This window comes from Plecotus auritus, assembly GCF_963455305.1.
Source record: "Plecotus auritus genome assembly, chromosome: 3".
NCBI classification, from domain to species: Eukaryota; Metazoa; Chordata; class Mammalia; order Chiroptera; family Vespertilionidae; genus Plecotus; species Plecotus auritus.
Window position 1 is genome coordinate 32,007,079 of NC_137772.1, and position 27,462 is coordinate 32,034,540.

The window sequence follows — 27,462 nt, forward strand, 5'->3', positions numbered from 1 at the left end:
GTTATAAATATCCAAATGGCCCTTGGCAGAAAAAAGATTCCCCACCCCTGATATAAGGGAAAAGAGGTCAAGTGCCCCTGACTAAATAGGTATTGCATGTTTTAAAACTTCCGGCAGCCCACCTGTTGAAAATCGCTGGCCTATAGATACTAACATGTACGTTTTGGTGCAGTAACAAAGAATATCCACAATTATTTAAAAGGGCTGTTAAAATATTCTTCTCATTTCTGACTACATATCTATGTAAGACCCTATTTGTTTTTCGTGTGCTTTAACAAAAATAACATAGCACTAGATTGAATACTAAAGCAAATATGAGAATCTAACAGTCTTCTATTGAACCAGATTTAAAATAATGCCTGTTTACACTAAATTGCTTCTCTTTTCTTGAAAATATAGTCTTTTTTATAGAAATAGGCTAAAAAGTAATACTTATTTACTTACTAATCATTGTTATTTTATACATTATTGCCATTTTAAAATAAGAAATAAATATTCTAGCCCTGGCTGGTTTGGCTTAATGGATAGAGCGTCGGCCTATGGACTGAAGGGTCCCGGGTTCAATTCCAGCCAAGGGCACATGCCTGGGTTGTGGGCTTTATCCCCAGGAGGGGGCGTACAGGAGGCAGCCAATCAGTGATTCTCTCTCATCATTGATGTTTCTATCTCTCTCTCTCCCTCTCCCTTCCTCTCTAGAATCAATAAAATATATATAAAAAAATAAATATTCTAAAATGTAGCCGTGATAATTTTTAATATGATAAATATTTATAGGTATAACTCACATAGACAAAAGCTCTTTAGGTCTTCTATATTTTCTATGCATATGTTTTGGCCTAGAGACCAAACTTTTAAGAATTGCTGCTCAGAAAGTACCGGCTATGGCCATGCAAATGTAATATGGCTGCAAGTGCATTTTACTTTCCTGATACTGAATTCAAGAAGAAATTAAATTAATCAGGAGCCAACTTTAATTACCTTATTTCCAGCTCCAAAAAGAGTGTTTAAGGTACACTGTATTTTGTCATGTCATAAAATAATCATTGGGATGATGGCAACTTAATTTTATTTTATTTTATTTTTTTTATATCTTCCAATTTTATTTATTTATTTTTATTTTTTTTGTCTAGTTATTTTTTTTAAATTGTTTGAAGTATTACAAGTAGTAGTACATATGTCTCCTTTTTTTTCCCCCATTGACCTTCCCCCAGCCTCCCCTTCCCCCCAGTACATGCCTTTACCTGCCCGCCCCCCCAGTGTTTTTTATCCATTGGTTATGCTTATATGCATGCGTATAAGTCCTTTGGTTGATCTCCTACAGCGCCCCCCACCCCCAACCGCAACCTCCTCTGCCTTCCCGCTGTAGTTTGACAGTCTGTTCAATGCTTATTTGCCTCTGTATCAATTTTTTTCCCCATTTCATTCCTTTAAAAAATCTTGCCTCTGCAGACTAGAAATAAACATATAATAACAAAAAATGTTTGAGTCCCAATTTCCATGTCCAGCAGTTCTGATCTTAGGTTGGCCACCAAGAATATTGTCCTCATTGGATAAAATTAAAACCAGCTTTAATGAAAGATTACAATAATATTTCATTAAAATTAGTTGGGAGAATGGGGGATATTGATATTAGAAATCAAATTCAGGAGTCAATGGTTGGCAATGTGTGGAGAAGTGGCACCCTTGTGGGGTTCCTTTCTACTTGAACTGTAAGCACATTGAAAAGAAATGACCCTCTGGGAAAGGAAATCTCTTCCTACTGTTTCTTTGCATACACATCAGGTCTACAGAACTGGCCCCTGTTGCCTGGATCATCTATCTCCTGATGCCAGATAAGCAGACTATCTATGAATCAGTTATCTATACTATTGTCTTGACTTCATTTACAGAAAAACCTAAATGTTGCCTCTATGAACTCTAACTCATTGAAACAATGAGATCCTTGAAACTCTCAAGTCTTAACAAAACAACCATCTACAACAACCAAAAACTATTTGTTGTGGTGGAAGGCACAACTCCTTGAATTAAATTATACTCTGTTGTACATACAGGCATACACATATTAGACATGCATATTCATAAACAGATACACCTGAAACACACAGGAAATTTAAGAGTATCACAGAAGTATACAATTCTGTAAGACTTTAGTTTTTCCATAGTAAATATTGAAATCAACACTTACTAGCAAAAAGAAAAAAACCCCTATCAAAATAGGTGAAAAAATCTTTTGAGGGCAAATTCATTCAATTTGAATTCTGTTCACTGTATGGGTCTCTAGTTCTGCACATTTTCAGTGTGCTCTGAAAAATGAAAAAATTTTAGTGTTCCTGCAGAGTTCATAATTTTCAAATGTTAACTATCTTACTAATTTTAGCTCAAAAATTCTTTACACTTCATAAGATTTTCTTTTCCACCAGTCTTCCCATGTGTTCCAAGTTAATTCTCTGATGTTTTATAGTGATTAAAAATGACTCAATAATGTTATACAGAGACATCTAAAGTAAATAGAGGTTAAGATTTATCAGAGAGCATATTGTCAATTGACTTCTAATTCTGGGACATAAAAAATCTAACTTTTTAGCTCTGAGTAGCAATGGCTTTGATTAAGTGAAAAACATTGAGAAAACTGTCTTTCCAAACACAGGCATGGAAGGCCACTCTGAGACCTATAGTGGGGGTAGGAGTGGGCCCTCACATGGGCATCCCTGTGCCCACAAAGAAAGACATTTTTGAATGTGTTTCTACAGTTGCATCCTAGGTAATAAAGAATTGCTAACTATTATAATCCTTTTTTCATGCACAAAATCGGGGACACTGTCAAAGAAAGGTGTGAATATATTGCCACTTGTTGAAAACAAAGAATGCAAATGTGTGGAGTTAATTTACACATTTCATTAGTCTAGTTAGGCACTGGTGGGTTGGGTCAGGGATCTGTAGCATTTATTCCCCATAGGAAAGCCCTATGATTTTCCACTCTGTGTGTTGTAATTATGAATGCTTTCTCATTTAGGTCAATGTCACTCTTGAAAAAATATCTGAGAGTAGATGCATATAGCCTGTGTATCACATAGAGTAAGAATTGGAGAAATTTTAATTGTAATATACTCATACAACTCTGTATATTTTGGTGACAGCTACTTTCAAAATACAAACTTTTAGGGGTTCATATTTTACAAAATTGCAATACGTGTTTTAAAAAGAAAATTGAACAAATGCATAATGGAGGATAACATCTAAAAATTAAATTAATTCTTAAATCTCTTGTCACATATTTCCAAAGGCCATGGCAAAAGCATTGGCTTAGAGTCCTGGCCAGGGTGCCTCAGCTGGAGCATCATCCTGTACACCAAAAAGTGACAGGTTTGATACCCTATCAGGGGACATACCCAGGTTGCGGGTTGGCAACGGATCAATATTTCTCACATCAATGTTTCTCTCTCTCTCTCTCTCTCTCTCTCTCTCTCTCTCTCTCTCTCTCTCTCCATTCCTCTCTAAAATCAATAAAAAAGAGTACATTGTAATTTAAAAGTATATTTAAAAAAGCACTGGTTATAGAATTACAAAGACAGATTTGAAATTTGGAATTGTTAGCTGTGTGTAACCTTGGGCAAATTACGTAAGGTCTCTTTTTTTTACTGCTCATGTGGTATTCCATTGCGTAAATGTACCACAGTTTTTTTACCCACCCATTTGTTGATGGGCACTTAGGCTGTTTCCAAACCTTAGCTATTGTAAATTGTGCTGCTATGAACATAGGGGTGCATAAATTCTTTCTGATGAGTGTTTTGAGTTTCTTAGGATATATTCCTAGAAGTGGGATCACTGGGTCAAATGGGAGTTCCATTTTTAATTTTTTTAGGAAACTCCATACTGCTTTCCATAATGGCTGCACCATTTGCAACAGCATGGATGGACCTGGAGAGTATTATGCTAAGCAAAATAAGACAGCCAGAGAAAAATAAGTATCACATGAACTCACTCATATGTGGAATCTAATGAACAAAATAAACTGATGAACAAAAATAGACCCAGAGACATAGAAGCATGGAACAGACTGTTGAACCTCAGAGGGAAGGGGAAGGTGGGTGGGAAGAGGTCAACCAATGAACTTGTATGTATATATGCATAACCTGTGGACACAGACAATGGGATGGTGAGGGCCTGGGGTGGGGGGCAGGGGCAGGCTGGAAGTGGTCAATTGGGGGAAAAAGAGGACTTAGTAATACTTTCAACAATAAAGATTTTAAAATATTATTTAAGGTCTCTGATTCAGTTTAGGCATCTGTAAATCAGGATTAACAACCCCTACTTTTTAAGGCTGAAATTAAAATTAAATAGAATAATGTAATGAAGGCCCTGCCACAGTAAGTGGCATTCACTAATTTATGCATTTAACATAGGCTGTGTGTCTATGATGTGCTGGGAGTTTTATTAGCTGCTTGGGATACAACTTTATGTGGCATAGATGTTAATCCCTTCTCTGTTAACTCCTCTCCACAGCCAGCCATTGTGACAGAATGGTTTTCCTGAACCTGTGGCTCCATGCTGATATGTTACTGGTAGAAATTTGTAAGTCCTATTGCTCTAAATGAATGTGGAAAGAAGAGACATTAGAAGATTTTTGCTTGAGAATTGCTGTTGGTTCCTCAACAGGATGAGATGTGTAGTTCAAGTACACATGAAGAAAAGATGGCTTCTGGGAGTCCAGGGGAACCCGTGACATTAGGCCTGGTATACAATTATGTTAAGATAGAAGTATTGCAAGCCAAGAAAAGCTCCTCCCAGATTTATTTGTGGTAAGAATCTCCAAATTTCTTCAATGTCGCTAAAGCATTCTTCATTCATTCATTCCCACTTTATTTGTTTATCATTATTAGTGACTGGCATCCTTCTGACCTCTAGAAGCATTATGAGGGAGCATTATGAGGGAGCATTATGAGGGAAGCCTTAAGATTGACTTGTTTTGCAGCAGAATTAGCAGCCCTACTCTCTTTTGTGTTCTTGAATAGATGGCCCAATATTGCCTTCTGTGCTCTTGTCTCTGCTTATGATCATCTATGACAACAATAGCCATAGAATAAGAAACAAATTGTAATGGGCTGTAATAGAAAACTCAAATTTAGTAATCTTCAATGATAAGAAAAACATTTTTTAAAATTTAATCTCAAATAACAAAGGCCTCAAAGAAGTTTGGTGCCTGGGTTTTCATTGGGTGAACAGGCAGGTTCTTTCTAGCCTTCCTTCTTGCCATTTTCAGGGTGTCAGTTGGCCCTCTGGTCAGTTCTTCTCATGGTTGTTTCCACTCAGGTGTCACACTCAAACATGACCAGGTTCTCCCATGACAATGTCCAAGGGAAGAAGAGGACATATTTTCCCACGTGACCCATTTTATGAGAAAAGAAATCAATCAAATGCCCTTGAATGGACTTTCCTTCACCTTTCACCAGCTGGAAGGTCATGCCTAAACCTTCTCTCTTAGTGAACAGATACCTGTGACAGTTTTATTGCTCCTGGTGTTGGGACTGGGACCCTTTCCCTTGAAAAACCTGATGACAGGGAAGAGGGTAAAGACTTGAGGAAAATCAGGATTTCATTAAAAAGGGGGAAAACAGCATGTGTGAATGGCTGTGGGCAGACAACTGATAGTGTCCACTACAAAGAGAGAAAACATGGGCAGAACCCATATCAGATTTCCCACGTTTTCAAACTTGGGAGGGAATGGAAAGACCCCGGGGAAATTTCCCACTTGGAACACTGGGCATGCATTTAGTCGTCTTTCGGCACCATCAGACCTTTGAACACCAGTAGATCCCAACCCCTTGAAAAGATTTTAGTTTCTATCCTCACTCTCTGCTTCTTATTTCCAACAGTGCTCTGGACTTCAGACATTAGTAAAGAAAGTGACTTCAGTAAGCAAGAACAGGGTCCCACATTTCCCATTCCTTCAGTATGAATTATAAAACCCCAAAAGTGAGTTCAACGTGCCATTCTTACATCTCTCTCCAGATCCCTGCAGAGCTGATGTTGCCAACATGAGCACATTTATCCAGCATCAACTGCCCTGAGTGAACAAAGGATCTGTTAGTGCATAAGCATAGATGAAAAGAGGACTCATAAGATGAGTGGGAGATGCCCCTACATCTCTGTCTACAAATATAAGTGGAGAGACGAGAGGAAGGCTCTCTGAATGCTCACTTAGCTCCTCAGAACTGGATATGAGAGGAATAAACAAACAGCTAGAGTCTGACAGGGAAGGAAGATGAGAGGGTGTTATTGATCCAAAGAAGAAAAAGTAAATGTAACATTAACTTTAATCTAGTGTGAATGGCATAGGGAGATGACTGATTTTAAGTGAAGACAGTGTCAAATTCAACGTTCATAGATTATATGTGTATAATGAATTAGTAGACGATTTTCAAATGAAAGATGACTCATAAAATAAAAAGCAAAGCTCTCAATACAGGCAAGTTGAAATATTGTATTTTCTGGAAGTCTAATTTTTTAAAAAACATCACCTAATTTTGATCAACTATAACTTGTGATAAAAAAGTAAATCTTACAAATCTAAATAAAAAGCAATTTGGATTTCATGATAAATAGTTGTAGGGAAAAACTGAGATATAATGATTTATGCAATATAAAATTTATTACTTGGGTTCAAGGGAAAAAATTAACAGTATATTAATTATTGGAAGATTTCCTATTATAACTTTATGTCAACAGAACAAATTGATCCTAAAGTATAGTAGATAGAAAGGCATAATCTTTGATTATTTATATATGTACCAAAAAATAGAATCTATATTTTACATAGAAACTAAAGGTTCCTTGGTTTACCTTTAACAAGGTTTAGGTGGATATACCTTTACTATAAAGAAATACATTAAATAGGAAAAAAGGAACAAAAATATTTGTGCATAAAATGTACATAGATATATCAAGGTCATGATTTCTTTTTAAGCTACATGCTATGTACAGTTAAGTGGGGGAAAACTACACGACATTGCTGCAGCCAGTTCCTGTGAAAATAGTACTTACAAGTGTTACCAGCAGTCAGTATACATTAATCCCCTCTCCCATCAGTTAATTACATCACCCTTTAAGATAGACGTATAATGTAATTAAAGATTTGAATAGTTCACAGCCAGATCACTTAAAGTAACATTGTTAATGGGCTCTGGAAGTTCTCCCTTTAATATTGCCAGTGTTATAACTTCTAATTACCTTAATAATTAGGGCTCTGTCACTCATGATTGAGGTAACAGCTCCTAACACTAATGGGTATTGGAGGTCTGGTACAAGGCATGTTTTGATGTTCTCATCCAGTTGCTTAGGGTCGGGAGGAGCTATTTGCCCTTGGAAACCTGGCGGTTGCTATGAGGTGGCCCGGGCATCCTTACCAACCATTTTAATGCCGCCTCTGCCACTGCTGTTTTCATTCAAGAAAGAATGTATAAACTCTATTCACTGAAGACTACTCAGGAAATGCAAATGTGGCACCTATGGATGAAATTTTCTGAATCTCAATTGCTCCTGTTGCTAGAACTACAAAATAACGGTATAAACTTGGATGTCAAATCAACTGGGATTGAAATGAAAAGGCACCAAAATTTCTTTCATGGGTGGTTAGGATCTGCTGTTAATTGATGAAGGTGAGAGATGTGAGAGTAAATGGGGAAAGTGAGAAGAATCTTGCTGTCCTGTTGAGAGTTGTATGGAAGCATACGGATGGGAGACATGGGGCTGTGCCTGGTAATTTTACATATGTCTATTCAAAGGACAGAAAAAAGTTGACAAAGACAATTTTGGGGATAAAAATTATATTTATAATACTGACTCAGAAAGTATGGTTCTCATAGCAGTACTCTGAGAAGGTAGTCCATTGGCACTCATACCTGGGATACACATGAAGGGGTTAAGGCCCTCTGAAATGCCATCTTAGCAACAAGTCCTTGGTCCCTCAGCCAAGGGTGGGCTCCCCTTTCCAGAGTGACTTCTTTCTGTCTGGTGAAGGCACTTACACTCTGTAACCTTGTGTTATTGTCATTTGCAAATCTACATATTCTCTTCACTGTAAGTCTTCTGAAAATAAGTTGCAGATCTTAGCCATCTGTGTTGCCTTGCACAGCACTTGGAGCAGTTAGGATGACACTTTGGTCATGAGAGGATAGTGGTGGATGAGCCATGTCACATTTACTTGAAGGGGGACATTCATGAGGAAATAGCCTGCACATCACTGGAAATGTAGTTCCAGAATTTGCAATGTAGGTGGTGTTATGGGCTGAATTGTGTTTCCCCAAATTCATATGTCCAAATCCTGACCCCTGGGCCTCACAATGTGACCTTATTTGAGAATAGGGTCACTGCAGATGTAATTAGTGAAGATGAAATCATTAAGGTAGGCCTTAATCCAATAGGACTAGTCTATATATACAAAAAGCCAGCAACCATAATGCTGTAATGACCTGAATGACCGATTGCTATGACAGCCACAGTGGCCAGCAAACCAGCCCAATCAAGGGATGGGGCTGGCCGGCCAACCCCCTTCTCCCCCCCCCCCCCCCCCGCCATGGCCCTTCCCCCCGGCCAGCCCCTCGCCCGATTGGCCTGCCCCACCCCACCCTGATGGGCTCGCAGCTCCTCCCCTGGCTGGCCCTGCCCCTGATCACCCTCCTACCCCAACAGGGGGTGGGTCTGCTGGCCAACCTCCTGCCATCTTCTCCCGACAGGCCTGGCCCCGATCCACTGATTGGGGCTGGGCCAGCTGGACCCCACCTGTGCATGAATTCATGCACTGGGCCTCTAGTATTCTTATAAAAGGGGACATTCAGAAACAGAAACAGACATGCACAGAGGGAAGATGATGTGAAGATACCAGGTAAAGATGGCCAACTTCAAGCCAAGGAGAGAGGCTTCAACAGATGCTCCCTCACAGCCTGAGAAAGAACCAACTTTGCTGACACCCTGATCTCAGACTTCCAGCCTCAAGCTGAGATGATCAGTTTCTGCTGTTTAAGCCTCCTCATCGGTGGTACTTTGCTATGACAGCCCCAGGAAACTACTGCAGGTGGAAAGGGAACTCAACATAAAAATGTTAGGGTGCCCCTCCTCCCCATCATGGGACCAGATTGCTGGGAAGGGGTGAGGATCCCCCCTTCCCTCAGCAATAGGGTTCCTGGTCTGGTCCTGCTCAGCCTTGCCCTGACCTCCACACAACACCCTCTCTAGGTTTGAAAAGGATGGTTAGGAGCGCATTGTGTTTTAACCCCATTCTCATTATCACAAATTTTAATGAAGTTTGAATAACTGATACATTAGATATTTGCATTTTTAAAGTATGCTTTTTAACCAAAAACTCATTGAAATTGATGGGATATGTTGAGGAGGGGTTCACTCTAAGCATTTTTCAGTTACTCTGGGGCAACCTCAGCAGTGCCAGAAAAATAAGGCATAAGCTGTTGGAACCGCATCTGAAAGACATCCTCACCTGGAGTAAGAAAATGTCATCACTATTTTCCATGTCTAGCTGATTTAGGGTGAAATAGGAAATAATAACCAGTGTCTACCAATCACATGCTTCATTTTAAAGATTCCTGAAGTTCACAGCTTCAGTCAGTAAAACAGACCACTGTACTGTTTTGTTCAGTGAACTTACAATTCAGTTAAACATCTGAATGGCAACAATTGGCAAAAGGTAGTATGTTGACCATTAATCCATTTCCATCTTTTTTTCATGCTCTTCCCAAAATGGCATTGTGCATGGCTTTTAATTCATAGATCCCGGTCTGAATTCAGAGCACATGTGTAATGACCTCAGTGGAAATTATCAAATGGTTGCTGGGAAGGATCCTGATAAAAGTCCTTCACTGGTCCCATGCCTGTGTGACTATGATCTCACACAAACAAAAACAAATTTTGCAGACTTGGGGAACCTCATGTGGCCGGAGCATGGGCAGGAAGGACACACTGAGAATGGTTTCGCTAATCTTTGGGTGTTGGGTCATAACCACATGTACCTCGTGCCTCTGCCTTACATACTTGGTTTTGAAAAAATAGGAGTATGTCCCAACTCCCCACTCAATTTTATTTCCTTTAGGGCAACAACTGTGTCCATGCTTTCTTGTTTTCTTGCATCCTCCATCTTCTAAGTGCTCAGTGAACCTTTGCTGATGGAGTCATCCCTTCCTATTCAAGGACAAGGCTAGAAGGGTGGGTCTGAGACACCGCAGACATAGTCTTTCCACCTGTGCCCACCTGACCTTTGGACACACAGCATCTAAAGCCACATTTGGAAAGTCTTTTCAGTGACTCTGTCACTGAAGCACAGCTGATCCCAAATTTCTCCTCCAAAGGACCACATCTTTCTGTTCCCAGCCACTGCACCCCGGCTTCAGCACTGTGTGCTGTTATCTCTCAGGATTCTCCAGTTTTGCCACATTAACGTCACTGCAGAACATGATTACAAACCACACTGAGGATTCTGGGACTCTTCATTGCTACCCATTGCTCTTTGTCTGTGTTGGTGAAAGTGACTGTTGTAGATGTGACCTCAATGCAGGTATCAGTTTCCAGGTATTCTTCTAGGTGTTTTCCTCCCTTGCCATTCAGGGGTTTTTATAGGTGATGAAGATAAAAGTGCTTCAGGACCTGGACCCCACACTCTCAGCTCTAGAGATGATTTCTCTGTGGGTCTACAGAGCCTGGCAATTAACACAGGAAGGGGCTATCTAAGGACCCATTAGCTCAGAGTTCATCCATGTGGGGCAGCCAGCTTTACTCTCAGTACCCGCCAGAATCCAGGTTTCTTTACGATTTCACGTATTTCTGTAGGTTCAGTGAATTCAGGGCCCTGGGTAAAGATAGACATGTGGTTTTCCTGTGGTTTGGATGTGAAGAAAAGGAAATATTTGCTGTACTGATAGCTGCTATGTAAGCCTGATTGTCCAGCTTACTCTCCTATGAAACAATTCAACGTTCATTAAGTTACACTATCTGAGCTTCCCTTTTATTTGAAAGATTTACATTGAGAATACCTAGAACAGGTGTATAAGCTGTCATCATTTTTGAATATTTGATTGGAGAACAGACAGAAAACCTGAGTTGTGTTCTTTGAAACTTGCTTTGATGGCAATTACTAGTTTTAAAACTCCTTGACAATAAGCCTCAGTGACCATCCTTGTGCCAACCACTTTCTGTGACCAATGATTTTGTCTGAGATGACAGTTCTCGACCCTGTGACTCTTTTGGGGATAAAAGATGGTCATGAGAGGTAGCACAACGAACCCTGGGGTGCACACTGGGACACTCCTTAGCTTTCTCTCCTGGTGCCATGGGCCAGCTGGTCCACAGAAACCTTTTGTGGAGACAGGTCAGTGAAGCTGGAGGTTTCCAGCAAGGTTACTGGGCAGGAACCTGGGCTGAATTGCCCGCATAGATAACAATAACCCTGCAATCCACAGTTGGAAAAACAATCAAGCTCTTTTAAACTTTTTTCTTAGTTCAATCTCGGGAGACTCTCCTTCTTTTAAGAGAAAAAGACAATGACTCTTTTCTCAATCAGCATGCATCACTTTTATCTGGAGCAGGACCTAGTTGGTCATTGACACAGGTGCTTCAATAACAGCCTTGGTTGACATGCACTGAGTACTTACTATGACTGGGCCCTGTGCTAACTTCATTATATGTATTATCTCATTTGTTCCTCACAACAACCTTGAGACATAGCAAGTAATTTTGTCCCCATTTTACAAATGAGAAAAATGAGATGTGGAGTGGGTAAATCATTTGCCTGAGGTCATACAACCAGCAAATGGCAGAACTGGACACCCAAGTTATGAGGTGGAAGATAAATATTTTAAACTCTTGAGTGGCACAAACTGTTTTGCACTGGTAGATATATACTTATATCATTCTGATTGCATTATAAATCCTATATATGTAGTCTTCACATACATATTATATAGATAGGTGGTTCAATTAATGAATTGGTTGAGCTCCCAAAAGACTCAATTTGATCTGCTATCGAATCATTTTCTTTCCTATGTAAATAAGTATATAATTAAAGATTATTAATCTAGTTTCATCACAGAGTAGTAATATGAGCCTAAGTAGGACAGTGAGAACCTATGAGTACACATGGCATACTTTAATATACACAGACCATTAAGAGGTAACCCTACCATCCTTTATGACCCAAGATGAATAATACCATTACCCCCTTTATTGAAGTCTAGGTTTATAGGAAATGATTAAAATCCAACAAGCTGAGAATAAATTGAAGTCCACTGTGGCACTGGGTATTTTCTTCTACTAGTTATTCTCAGGAGGATCACCTAGGAGATAATTATAAAATTCCATCCCAGTGGCTTCAACTCAATTACCTTGTCCTGAAGGACATTTGGCTCTACCAGATCAGAAAGGAGAAGCAGTCAAAAGTCTAGTCTCTTTCACTGAGAATGCTCTACCTCCAGGCTTCTCTCCTTGGGACGTACTTCTGGAAAACACACGGTTATATCACCAATGCCAAGAAAAATAATCCTAGGAGGATTAATACTTCCTCTTCTTATTTGTAGCTTCCTTGGATGGTATCCTCCCATAGCCTACAGAGGACATCACGGAGAGCCATGACCCAAAGCGGGGCAGATACTATCTCAAACTAGTGCTCACCAAAGAACAGACTGGGGACAGATCCCGAGGCAGTGCGTATTTTTAATAGAAAACCTATCAGGCTCAGATGAATGAACTTGTAATATTCCCTGGGGCTTTTGGATTAAATGCAGACTTTAGTAATTACTCTAATTACTACTGTTGTGATTCTACCTTTGAATCTACATCAAACAAATATACAGCAATTATTACACTTGCATTTAATCTACTAGTTCTAGGAATTCTGACTGTCATTATTTCCTCCTAATATACCTTTACCTGTAAAATAAAGCCAGAGATAAAAATTGTTTTTAATTTAGTGGTAAACATGTATTTAGCACCTAATGATACAATTTCCTTTTACACAGGGATGAGAAGTTTTCAATAATGCAGCAGTTTCCACCCACCAGGTCATTAAAGCTGATACATCCCTTGTGACCTGGCATACTTGCAGAGCTTTCTTCTGGAAAATAGCTTATGATGGTTATAATCTTCCACCAAGGCTAAAGAGTGAGGGACATATGTGTGTAAGAGTGTAGATCGAGAGCTATCCAGAGACCCTGAACTGCCCCCAACCTCCAAATCTCACTTCTATTTACCCTGCCACGGTGACTAAAATAGTTGCCATGCTGTCTACAATGGATGCCCATGTGTCTAAATGGCCTCTGTAGCTTACTAGCTGTGTGACCATGGGCAAGCTACTCTTCTGAGCCAAGTTTCCTCATTAGTAACTGAGAATTATAGTAGTACCTGCTTTAATGAGTTGTGGTGGGAATTAAAGGAGAGAATATGGTACTTCCCAAACTTGCTAAATTGTTACATGCAACAAAGATGCTATTAAAAAAATACATATTTCCAGCCCTTCCCATATGGATGTTAATTTAGAAGGTCTTTATGCAGGAAAGGTGAGAATCTGTATGTTTAATAAACACCACAGAACAATTCTATGATGGAGGACATAACAGAGAAGTGAAGCTTTCACCACAGTAAGTTCTCAGTAGATGGAGCCAGGAGTCTATTAAAGTGAGTATACCCTTGGCCTTAGTCCCTGCCAGGCACACAGTGGGAGTTGGGAGCTGAACTGTTCATCTGTGTGTAGGGAGACTGACCTGGGCTAGGCTAGGTTCTGATGAGAGAAAGTTGCTAAGAAAAATTCAGACAATGGGGCTACCAGGGAAGTAAGGTGACTCAGATGGGGGTTTGGGAGATGTCAGAGTGTCAGGTAGGCTCTAATCTATAGCTGCTGCCAAGTGGGGGTGGACTGGCCCTTCAGGGAGAGGCACGAAATGCTGTGGACAACCTCACTTACTGCTCCCAAATTCTACCCCTTGAGCCAAATGTTGATAGTCACCAGATCTTTATGCCGTCTGCCATGGTTCTCACCCCGGCTGGCCATTACCATTCACTGCATGCTGGGACCTCCCCCCTGGAGGGAGTGGCTTAGTGGGTCAGGGTCAGGGCCCACATCTGACATTGCTTGAAACTGCTCCGGAGGTCCACAGGGTGGAGAATCCCAGCCCTGGAGTCAACACTAAATGGAAACTTCAAGGTTACTGAACTTGTTCTCAAGTTCTACCTATTCTCTGTGTGATCTGGGTTCTATGTGGCTTCTGTTATCCATTTTTTACTTCTGTCCAGTTGTCCATTTCTACTAATACCACACACAAAGCAGATTCCCTTAGAAATAGAACAAGATTACTGATATATTTCAGGGGAAAAGTAACAAATCACCAAGTATTTTCATGATACAGCAGAGGCCTGGAGCAGCAGTCACCCTCATCAAGATTATAGGATGAGCCTCAGGTCAGCTTTGGTTGAGGCCATTAAAAATGCACCCAAGAATTATAATGCCTGGTGATTTTTCCTGTTATATTTCTTTGTGAAATTCATCATTTCTGAACAAAACGCTTTCTGCTTTTTCATGAGTTGAATTGTGTCCCTCCAAAATTCATATGGACTGTCCTAACTCCCAGTACTTTAGAACGTGACCTTATTTGGAAATAGGGTATTGCAGATGTAATTAGTTAAGGTGAGCTCACACTGGAGTAGGGTGGGCCCTAATCCAATCTGGCACATGGAGACACAGACAGGAACAAGATGGCCATGTGATGACAGAGACAGAGGTTGGGGTGATGCTTCTACATGCTAAGCAATGCCAAAGACTGCCAGCAAACTGCCAGAAGCTGGGGGAGAGGCACAGGACAGATTCTCCCTCACAGTCTCAGGAGGAACCAACCCTGCTGACACCTGGGTCTTGGACTTCCAGCCTCCAGACTGTGAGAGAATACGTTTCTGTTGTTTAAGCTGCCCAGCGTGTAGTATTTTGTTGAGGGAGCCCTCACAGACTAATATGTAGTATTCTCACCCACTGCCGATCTTTATTTATATTTTTCTTTTTCAAATCTCTCTTCTTTGGTGAACACAAAAAAGTAAAAGACTGATACTGTGGTGTACAACAGATTAGACTGACTGGATTAGGTTAAAGTAAAATGATTTGATAAGATGACTTTTTTTGCAGGTATATGAATGTAAGTAACTAGTTTGAAGACTTTTTTTTTTTCTAATATGTGTTTTCTGCATGGCTGTAGAAATAGCCAGGCAGCTGCAGCCATGGCAAACGGAAGAGCGCTGCCTGTGAGTGCAGCACCGAGATGGGGTCGCGGTCTTAGAGATGCTGTCTGTGTGTGAATGTAGGTGCACACACATGCACACATGCATTGCATGTTACATATCATATGCATTGTTTAAATCTGTATCGTCCATCTGTAGCACTCAGCACTACCATTAAACTCTAACATCACCCCTGCAACAGAGCTATTGTTATGTCCTTATTTACCAATTAGTGGAACACAGAGAAATTTAGTGGCTTAGCCCAGGTACCATAGGCAGAAGCTCTTTCAGTGGGGGAAGAAACAAAAATAAGTGAGAGACTTGATCATTTCTTTTCTGGCCCTGAGCTCTATGAGGCAACAGAGCATCTATACTAGTGCAGGAAGGGCTGTGCAGATGCAGAGGTCAGACTCAGCCCTTGTTATTGGGGCAGATGTTGTCATTTGCAGACAAGGACTGGAGCTCAAGGGTGCTGACCTGGTGGTTAGCTTGGGGCAGGGACCAGCACTGCCCACGGCCCTCTCTGCTGTGTGGTTTCCTCTATTTAACTGGGAAACCTCACCTTTGAGACTAGATAGGAACACAGAGGGAGAACATGGATCCAAGTGATGGTTAAATGAGAATTTTCTAGATGAACAGCTAAGCCTTCCTTAGAAAGTGGCTGAAGGTCATGAGATGCCACCTATTGATATTTCTCTCCCCTCTCACTCTAATCCTTCATCCCATTCTAGGACCATAGCAAAAGGACGAGCTACCTTCAATGTATGCTTCTGTCGGGCACTTATTTGTGCATACTTGCTTATTGTACCCCAGGGGCAATCTCCACTAACCTCCACAGAGTACCAGAAAATTCCTTGGAGTCAGAACTCCATTCTGGAGGGCACAGCATAGCCAATCCCTCTGTCCTCCTTCCCAACTCCCTCCAGCACAGAGGTCCTCTAGGCTGTCATGCTGGAGAAACATGTATTAGAGTAAGAAATCATATATCTTACCTAATAATAGAGAAACATGTAAATTGACCGTACCTCCGCTATGCCCACAGCCAATCAGAGTGAGTATGCAAATTAACCCGACAAAGATGACGGTTAATTTGCACACATACCTGGGTCCCGGGAAGCTCCTCGGCACCCAGGTCACTCCCAGCCGGCCATCGGAGGGGCGGGTGCCCCCTTCCCAAGCCTAAAGCCTCAGGCAGGGGCTTTAGGCTTGGGGAGGGGCCGAGCCTGCGATCGGAGGGGCAGGAGCTGTTATACTCCTGCCCAAGCCTGGGATTGGAGGGAAGGGGAAAAAAAAATCAATGAAAACATATCCTCAGGTGAGGATAAAAAGAAAAATAAAGAAAGAAATGTCATATCCTATGAAAGACACATCTTGAAAATGCCTAAAGAAAGTTGTCATTTTTTCATGGTGAAGAGACTGGAGTCCATGTTGATGAAAATACCTTGGGGGCTGCAGTGACTGGCAGTGGCTGCAGCAGCGGGGTGATGGGGCTGGCGCCTTCCCCTCATCAGCCCAGTCACCTCCCGCAAAGGGAGGCCAGACTGTGGCTTAGGTCCGCTCCCAACGGGGAGCAGGCCTAAGCCATCAGTAGGACATCCCCTGAGGGCTCCCAGTATATGAGAGGGGGCAGGCTGGGCTGAGGGACCCCTCCCCAATGCACAAATTTTGTGCACCGGGCCCCTAGTGTATATATATCATTTCAAAGTAGTTTAATGTAAACCATAAGTATATTTTGATTTGGGCCAGGCTGCTGACTGGCTTTCATAGTCCTCTTTTTTGCATAAACAACATTTATCCACAAAGTGCATCATCTATGTGTTTTGTTTTTTTTAAGTGAAAAAATTAATTAAAACCACCCATGAAGCAATCTAAATATATAAAATTAGGTTTTGATGATTTTTCCTAATAACTGACATTGGTCTCATCTATAGGTAATTCTATATTTTTCAATACAATTTTTTTTTTTAAAAAATCTAGTCTTTCCAAAGTACTCAATTTAGTTTCATAGAAAAATAAAACATTTTTTTGCACTCATATTTCAATGGCTCGCATCATACTTAGTTAAATTACAACATTGCAAGTGGCATAAAAATGGTGTTGGAGCAAATACAAGGACATCTTATACAAGTGTGTGCGTATACTTTACTGAAGGAATAGAGAGCGTTTTTAGGGTGGCTTGGTTAAGATGAGGGCTCACTTTGGCTGCTGAGGGCCAACCCCATTCTACTTTTTCTCATGTCTACACTCGAATTTAAATCCTGTCTCCACTTCAATTCATCCCATTCAAAGATGGCACTGGGAGGAGGGGGAAGAGGGAGAGGCTGGTAAAAGAATATAAACTTTCAGCTATCAGATGTAAAACATGGTGACTCTAGTTGATAACACTGTATTAATTAATTGAAATTTGCTAAGAAAGTAGAACTCAAATATTTTCAAACTTATGCATAAAGATACCCGTGTTAATTAACTAGATGGCAGAAATCCTTTCACAAAGTACACACATATGAAGTCACCATAATGTACACTTTAAATATCTTATTTGTACATTTTATTGTCAACTAGAGGCCTGGTGCATGAAATTCGTGTATGGGTAGGGTCCATAGGCCTGGCCAGGGATCAGGGCCAATCTGTAGGGCGACCAGCGGGGCAATTGGGGGACCCCCCGCTGGCACCCACCTTGGCTGGCCTGGGGCCTGTGGGCTGGGGGCAGCTCCTGCATTGAGCATCTGCCCCCTGGTGGTCAGTGCACATCATAGCAACGAGTCATTCCGCTGGTCATTCCTCCATTCAGTTGATTTGCATATTAGGCTTTTATTACATAGGATATAGGATATAGGATATAGGATATAGGATATAGGATATAGGATATAGGATATAGGACAGGGGTCCTCAAACTTTTTAAACAGGGGGCCAGTTCACTGTCCCTCAGACCGTTGGAGGGCCAGACTATAGTTTAAAAAAAAAACTATGAACAAATTCCTATGCACACTGCGGGCCTGGGACCAGTCGGCTGCTAAGCAGGACAGGCAGCGGCACCCAGCGAGCCAGATAAATGTCCTCGGCGGGCCGCATGTGGCCTGTGGGCCGTAGTTTGAGGACGCCTGATATAGGATATAGGATTATACCTCAGTAAAGCTGGAAAAACAACAACAGTGTACAGCAAACTGTTGGCTACCTTCTCCTCAGTGCCCTTGAAACAATAAAGCCACTGAAACATTTTGGATGTTTCTTCATTCCTTATTCATGACTTTTTCACTGAATATTAACCTGGAACATAGTCAAGGATCCTACTTTAATTCTGGATACAAATTATGCCACCAAGAATTCTTGCCAAGGCCAAGCAAGATCTTTGTCATGGATCATTTTTGGGGAAAGAACAAGTGTCTTCACTAGAATTTCTTATACTTTATTTGGCAAGAAATGGTGAAATCAAACTTGCAGGAATGAGTGTAAAGCTCACTTGACTAGAACTTAAAATTGGGAAATCCACAGGTGGAAGTAGGAAGTCACTGACCACAGGGCATCCATAATCTGCAACTCAAGCTGGTGGTGCATACACCAACCCCATCTCTCTCTCTTCTTTTTCTTTTGTTATAGTAAAATACACATAATATAAAATTTTTCATTTTAAGCATGTTTAAGTGCTCAGTTCAGTGGCATTAATTACATTCCCAATGTTGTGTGACCATCACCATTATCTGTTTCCAAAACTTTACTATCACCCCAAACAGACACTCTGTATCCATTAAGCAATAACCACCCATTCTCCCTGCCCCCAAACCCTCATTTCCTTTTTAGCTCTCAGTTTTGGTGAATCAGCATAGGTTTTCCTTTTTATATATCTTGATTTGACCACATACTTAACTAAGAAATAGCTGCTCCTTGTTTTGTATAAAGTAACATCAAAGCACACACACACATTGTACTGGTATTCTGTACTAGATAGGTCTTATCCAACAAATGAGTTCATGAGAATAATCTACTTTTAAATATTTAAATCAAATAATGTTATAAACTATCTAGTAAAAATGAAGTGAGGTGGGGGATTGGAGTGATCTAGGAGATAAATCACAGTCTAAATATATGGCATGTATTTTACAAATTTAGATTTTATATCTTGTATTTTCCTGAAGCAAAATTCATATATCATTCTAAAACTTTTACATCTAGGAAAAATCATCATTGTTTCCCTTGGGTATAGATATATTACATTTCATAACCCAAAAGTATATTTAACAAATTTCAGCCCAGTCAAATACATTGCCATAGTAAATTCTTTCTATTTCAGTATTTTTCTCAAATCATGCTAGCCTATTCATGGTAGTTTCACACTATTCAAAAGTGATTTATTCTGGGTGGAATAAATTTCCAGCACGAACCCTCCACAAATATTAGAAATTTGAGATTATCACCATAAATGCCAATGAAAAAAATGTTTCTGGAATTGTACTAGTTGTTATCAAAACAGTAACAGCAGTGATAAATGTTTTAGAGATTGAGCACTAGGGATTTTTAAAGACATTCATTACATGCCAATCTCCGAAAGCAACATCTAATAAGTGCAAATATCTTTAAAAGCAAATAAATACATTAAAAAGTATAATTTATTTTAGCCTGTGCACTGATTTTTCAAAAACGTTTCTCAGAAAATAAAATCCCATTTCAAGCTGTATGTATTTCATCAGACTTGGAGAAAGAAGAGGGATATCCATGTCCTTTATCATGAGGAAGATACAAGGTGGCCATAATCCTAAAACATATACAGTGTGACACAGTGAAGTCTCGAAGGCTCTCAGAAATGGCTCCGATGCTGGGAGCAGAGTGTGTTTCCAGAGTATAATCCGACTGATACAGTGTTCTTTGCAAAAGGCTGTGAGGTCTTGGCCTAATAAGCATAATCTCATTACACTGCAAATAAAAGTTTCCTATTTATCTCCAGATTTCAAATGAATCTAATAAGGCTTATGATACAGTCACCCAATACCCTAATCATATTTCTGCCTATCTAAAAGCAATCAGTAATTGTGTTACAGCAGAACGTGCTGACAATACCTCTGACACAGAAAGGAGAATGAGAGCCCAGCTGTACTAATTAAATTAAATGCTAGGCTGATGGAATACATTTGCTGAAGCCGGGAGAGTATGGGTGCAGAATTAATAAGCATTACGGCTTAGAGCGGGAGATGATATCATAATGGATGCAAGGTTTTGATGTTGAAAGCCTCATTCAGATTCAATGTACCATAATGTACGGATCTGACAGCTGCTTAGAGAGGTGCAGAGCCTTGAACAAATTGCACAGGAACTTTCTCGTTTTTATGTTCCTCTTGGAGGGACCTAACATCTTGCATCACCCCTGAAGCCTAAACATTGCCCAGGCCGGGCTAGAGGAGGCAGCCACAGCATCTGCGATCTATCTCTCTTAGCCAGTTTCCCGTCTTCTCACTCATCTCTCCTCTCTCCCAGCTCTGAAACTTTTGTGTGTATCCTTCTACACTCCCTTTTGGATAAAAAAAAAAAAATATTGATGCTACAGCGTCAGAACAGGCTGGGGAGAGATCATTTTTGAATTAGATTTTCCTACGAGGCATTTTTTCCCATTCTCCTAGGAAAAAACAAGGCTTTCAGGGAAAGAGGTACAAATGGGCCACTCAGGGGCGGCGGGCTGGTTGCTGAGCGAGATCGGGGCCTGGCAGCGGGGACCGCCCCTCGCGAGCTGGGCGGCCTGCTGGTGCCAGCACAGCACAATCTCCTGCTCATAAATTAGCTGCGCTATCTCAACGGCTGCAGCGCTGGAGCTGCTGTGCCAGCGGCCGGCCAGGATTCATTATCATGAGAATTTTGACAGGATATTAAATTTACTAATCCTGAACTTTCCGGACTGACCCTAACTGGGAACAGACAATGCGGATGCCTGCCGGGAAAACACTTTCTGTTTTCTTTCTTCTTTCTGCCTTTTTCTCTCTCACCATCCTGCATGCATCCTCCCCCCACCCCCCCAACCCAGCCTCCCTCAAGTGACACCAACATTCAGGCTCCCGGCAGTTTCTCCCCTCCTATGGGAAGACTCTCTCCCAGCGGGAATCCTAAGAAGACAGCACACCCACACCTCTGTGGGTATGTGTGTGGAAGTACCAAATTCTATGGCTCATCCCTTCTGACCAGGTTGGACGGCACAGTAGGTAATTAATGGGCTTCTAGGGCTAACATGATGGGATGCTCACCATTTCATTCAGTTCAACCTTTACCCACATGACATTGACACCTATAGACAAACCAGCATGCCGGTCAGCGACTATGCTCCATCCTCTATGCACACGGAAGGCACACACATAGGCACGCGTGCACACACACTTGCACATGCGCTTCCCTGACATGACGCCAAATTGTGCTGCCTTGGTCACTGTGATTTACTGCAGGAACCCTCAGCTCCACACTGTTGAAATTTTGGAAAGACCAACACACACTTTGGCGTTCCCAGCCTCTCTAGCAGAGATGCTCAGCAAATCAGGCATTGCGTGCACATATGTGGTGATAGCAACTGTTACTCTTTGTTGATTCCGTCTATAAATAAACGACATCGGACCCCAGGAATATTTTTAGAAAGTTTCGGGTGTCACAGCCGCATCCGGCATCTTGCCCATTTGTAAGCTCTCCGTGCTTGGGAAAAACAAAACACGCCACCGATTTCCACTGACGTGCTGCCAGTGTGATCTCTAAATAATTCAGCATTAAAATCCGGTCCGCTCTCCTACCTCCCCGAAAAACTCCTGCAAACACAGTGCCAATTAAGTTGCTGAAAACAGCAGATTTCCACTAATACTCTACAGATAAAGCTGACCATTAAATCGCAATTTAACATCCCGGGCAGCAGGAGCTGCTGACAGCCTCCAAAGCTTGTAATCTCATTTAACCCCCTCCTGTCAGGAGCAGACCCGGCCCTCTAGCATAATGCGGCCAAATTAGACCTGACATGGCAACAAGAGAAAGAAAAACCTCTTTAGCTTAAAAGTCAGGCCACAGTGGGCAACCTTGACCTTCAGCGTCCCCTGCTCGCCCACTCCGGTCTCCAGGGACGCGGGAGACATTTACCCCGAGAGAGGAGGAGAGAGAAGAACAGAGGAGGTGGGGCGGGGGCCCTAGGCACAAGGCACTTGGATTTCCCTGGGGGCAAATTACAGAGAATTTTCCTAGACAATGGAAGGAAATTTCACCTGGGCTTTTTCAAGTCTTTCTTTGGTAATAAAAGATGAACCCCGATGGTTCTGTTCAAACTCTTTTGGCTCAATATTTCCCTTTGCCTGCAGTGGCCTCTGACTTCGAAGCCGGGGGACGCCTCTGCTGGAACACAGTTTCCCTCTTCACGCCGGAGCCACCATGCATTTTAAATGAGGTCATCCTAGCTGGTGGCTGGAGCCTTCAAAGCCATCTCCTGGAACTGGCATTTACTGGAGCTCTGTTTTCATAAGGAAATTGGGCTGCCTCTGAGATCCCTGACAAGCGGCATTCTTGACAGGGCTCTTCTACCAAGTCCACTTATTTTGTTAAGAGGGGTTGGGAGCGAGAGGGGTGGGGGAGGTGCGGTCCCAGCCCAGACCCTGGAAGAGGATCTCTACAACATTCTCAGCAGTTTCCAAGTCAAACCAGAACTCCTTTACAGAAAGAGCTGCACCTCATCTTGCGCCTCACTAATGGTGATAAACTCAGAGATTGCACCAGAATGACTCAGGGTGCACTCTATTTCAGAGTAAATCTGTGTCTTTTTAAAAAAAGAATCAGTTATTCAATTTAAAAGTGCTTCCCTCCCAAGGATAAAATCATGTTTTTGTTTATTCTCTTGAAACAACAATAACAACAACACAAAACAACATAAACTGCTTTCAGCCCAAAAGTTACAGGGGCCTCTTCCAAAGTTCACGCTCATGTCTCTAGTCAATCTTTGGACCTTAAAGACGAACAAAAAATAACACCATACTCAACAATCCTAGCCTCTACTTTTTCTTTGCCTGCATTTCAAAAAATAGATGTAAAAGCACAAATCAAAAACTTCTAAAAGTCAAGGTAAAGTTTAAGAGAGAAAGAAAGAAGAAAGGAAGTGAAAGAGACAGAGACAGAGACAGAGAGAGACAGAGCGGGAGCTTCTCCTTCCGCACCTGAGTGACTCACTCTCTGTAGGAAGCAGTTCGGCAAATGTATGAATAAATTATGCCTCACAAAAGGAGAGAAAAGCCAAGATGCCTGCAAGGAGGAAACTTCTGGACCTCCCAGTCGTCAGCTGCTCAGCTTTGCAGCTGCCCCCCAGCCGGCCCCTCGCTACTGGGCTTCGGCTGCCCCAGAGCCTCCTGTAACTCACCTGTCCCCGCTCCCAGGGGCCACACAGCAGGAAGGCACTCTCCGCACTCCTAGCAAAGGCAGCCCTCTCTGCGGCGGTCCATCACCTGCTGCAGAGGCCAGCTCTCAGGTGCTGCTGATGAACTCAAAAATTCTGACGCCCGCCCCCCCCCCCCCCATTTTCCCCCTTTTGCTCCTCGAGTAAAGCTAGCTGAACTAGCTAGCAGAAACCGCCTCAATGTTTATTTCAACTTCCCGGGGCTGCAGTGGAGCGAAGTCCTGCCTGCCTGAGCCTTTCTGCAATGGAGTGGTTTATTTAATTTGTCAGTATAATGGGAGCGGCTGAATGAGAGACAGAGAATGCAGTGTGGTATAAAAGAAACAAAGGCTAAAAGTACCACTATTTTGATTCCCTTTTTAAAATTACTTCCAAAGTGTGGTATCTATTGTGAAGAATAATGCTGAACAAAGCACAGTGTCTTGGCAATATTCACAGAGCTTATTCACCCACAGCCAGTTCTGTCTGTACATTCAGAGGTAGAATACACTTATAAATGATGTATTGGAAGGACTATAGCTTCTATTGTGTCCCCAGTGTAAACAAAAAGGCAGACAGGAGCTGAATGGCATATGGGCAGCGAGGCCACACTGGATGCAACCATTCCCCCGTTCTGGGGAGGGAAATCCGAAATCAGCTACCACCCCCTCAGAGTCACAGTGATGAAGGCTCAGTCCAGGAGCGCCCCCACGGTCTCCTCTTCATCCATCACCCCTGATCTGCACCTGCAGGAACTTCTAGAAGGTTACCCTGGGAAACAGTGGCCAAGGATATGCCTTGCTGCTACACACCCAGGTGAAAGGTGAATCCTAACCCTGCTGACAATTTCCAGAATCTTCCACTGAGAGGACACTAGTCTCTTCCGCTGATAACAGTTTCCATAAGTTTCAGAAGACTCGATGATGTCCTCCACGTGCCCTACGTAGGGGCTGCGAGGGGTTCCTCTGGTGGGCGGTGTAACTCTACATTCCACAGCTTTTTTGTTTAATCTGTCATGTGTAGCAGATAAGTATTTCTTTAGTTAAACGACTCCACTGCATTTGTGAGAAAAGAGCCCTGCTGGTTATAAATTGCACACTTCTACTTCCCTGCAAATTTCAGGAAAAAGCACTTTTTGAATATCGGTTTTCTTCTGTTAAAACATTTTTGGACACTCATGCCAATAGGAAAAAACGATTTAGCGCTTTAACTGTGATTCTTGTCCCAGCATAGGAATCACAGACAGTAATCACTCGCCTTCCCTTTTGGTCCAGCGTCTATTTAGGCCTCCTCTGTTCCGGCTGTTGTTTTAGACACTGGGGAGATAAGATGTGTGAGACCCTGTCGTGATGTCATAGGGGCGTACATTCCTGGCACTTATGCGAAGTTTGGACACTTTTGGTTTTTATAGAAATGACTGCCTTGGTGTCTATGTGGCTACAAACAAAAGACTGGTTGATGGAATCCACAGTGCTGGCTTTATTGGCAACTAAGGGGGCTCAGGATCATTCAGTTTAATGTCTTCAGAGGAAACAGAGCCAGAGAGTGTGGGTCATGGGAGTGCACGGGACAACAGAACCTGGTAGGAATTTTTGAAATCAATTGGTCTAACTTTCTCATTTTACAGAGGGAAACATTGCTTTCAATAGAAATTTGATTTGCTCAAGATTAGCCAGTGGACAAATTGGGATTAAGGTGTGGATCGCTTAAGCCACCCAGGTACTTGAAAATATTTTAAACATAATGCTCCATGAAAAGCAGCAGTCAATGATGTTAATATAATTACGTTTGATATACAGACACTTCAATCAACATCCACTCTTGTCTTCAAAAGTTTTCAATTTTGTACATATGATTCTCAGGTCTTGAATGACTTAAGTTAAGAAATTATTGAGTTCGCAGTGACTCTGGTACTCCATGGTTTGGGGAATTCTTCATTTTTGTGAATTTCTCTCTGTTTGATGATAAAGTAATAGGTACCATTTGGTAAGCAGTTTGTGTTCCTTGTAACATCCTACAGATGTCTCAACCTCCGTCCACTGATATCTCTCAGGCAGTCTCCCAGGGCTGCTGATGGCAGTACAAGCAAGGGGGCTAACTCCCAGGGACCAATGGATTTGCTACTGAGTTACTTCCTCACCCTTAGAAAGAGATTGGAACATAATGGACTGTTGTGGCCCACAAAATGCATTGTTTCACTTTTTCTGCATAGTTAGCCAATGATAAGTGGGTCATTCCAGGGTCCAGCGGACACAGTGTTGAATGGAGGTTAGGAAATGAGTCTAGATCTCACTGCAGGTTTTGGGGACCCAATTTGGTCTCCTAATTCTCCAACTTGAAAATGGTCTTGGCGATTTTGTATACCTACTTACACATCCTCTACTCCACATGCTTCCCAGGGACAGGAAATGTCCCTGTAATACCTTTTATCAGTAGTAACCTTGTGAAGGTAAATTAGAAATACATACGCATTTTAGGCTCTAGGAAGAAAGGTGCAGTATACATTCCAGGTAATTCTAGTCTCCATTCCAAGGGGCAGTCAGCAAAGGTGGACATGCTGTCATTATACACAGCCCTCTTCTCCCATTTAACCCACATTATCTTAAACATTTCAGAGTCTCTTTTTAGACGATGTTACATTATAGTTCCAGCTAGGCACAGAATGCTAGAAGCTTATCCATTCCACACCGAGTTTTTTACATACGACATGCAAGAACCTGAATTTTTGCAATGAATGTGTGGGAGGTAGAATTTAGCTATCGTCACTCAGAATTTGAAAGTCCCATTAACACTTAAATAGCATGATGAATTCATGATGTATTTCTTGAATGTTATTTCACACGACTGGGTTCTGGGATGCCTAGATTTTCAAACAAGGATTTTTGCTTCCTGAGGAAAAGTAACCAAAGGAGAAATTCACATTATTAGCAGGACCCTGCGTGCTGGGCTGGATTAAAGAGCAAACCATTTAAAAATCAGTCCTCCAGTTTTTAATTTTTTTCAGCTCTTCTCTCTCTTTTTTTCATATGCTTTAAAATCCTTTGCAGTCTTCCTTCCTAACTGCACAATATCAAAAGCTCTCTTTTCTAATCCTCTCCCTGGCTGCCTCAATTAATCACTTCTTTATTACAGGACTTGGCGTCTTGCCCTCCCATTCACCAACAAGCGTTTCCCTTACTTTGCTTCCCCGAAGCCAAGGCTGCTCTTGTTCCCGTTTGCCATCTCGTCCTTCTCATTCTCAGGCTCTCATTTTCTTTCTTCATTTCACCCCCAATTCTTCACTTCATATTTATTTATTCTCTCAGCCTCCTAAAACTCAACTCGCTTTTTCGTTTACTCAGTAAATATTACTGCACGCCTGCCTGGGCCTTTCCCAACTATGTGGGGACGAGATCTGGTTAGTACAGAGGAAGAGCTGTGGTTCCCAGTGCTGACTGAGCAGTGACTGTGCCCGGGGCTGTGTTCGCCTCTGGGAGCTTTCCCACGGAAACCGGGAACTCCATGCAGAAAAGTTGTCCCTCCCCTTACCTCGAAGGAGAAGTGACTGAACAACTGAATGAGGTTCAGAACCTGAGGCAGTAACCACAGCCCTCATGTTTCCCAGAGCAGCATCCATCTCACTGACCCATTCTGTGAAATGTGAGCCCGTCCTGTCCACAGCAGGTGGAAAGGTCCCGCCTCTGAGCACCTGGGCAGGGCCTGACTCAGCCCCTGAGGTCTGCCTGTGGTTTGTGACACGGACAGCTTCACTTTCATTTTTTTCCGTTTAAAATCTTTATTGTTGAAAGTATTACATATGTCCTCCTTTTCCCCCCATTGACTCCTTCTAGCCCGCT

General features: G+C 41.9%; 1 protein-coding gene across 1 annotated transcript in view; it reads right to left on the reverse strand.

Annotated features, from left to right (window-relative positions):
• Positions 1-23,893, reverse strand: part of LOC308243606 (uncharacterized protein) — a 122,716-nt gene extending 98,823 nt beyond the window's left edge. The window contains exon 1 of the mRNA XM_080659272.1: positions 23,612-23,893. The gene's annotated coding sequence lies outside the window, so the exon portion shown is untranslated. The remainder of the gene's footprint in view (positions 1-23,611) is intronic.
• Between the last annotated feature and the right edge of the window lie 3,569 nt (positions 23,894-27,462).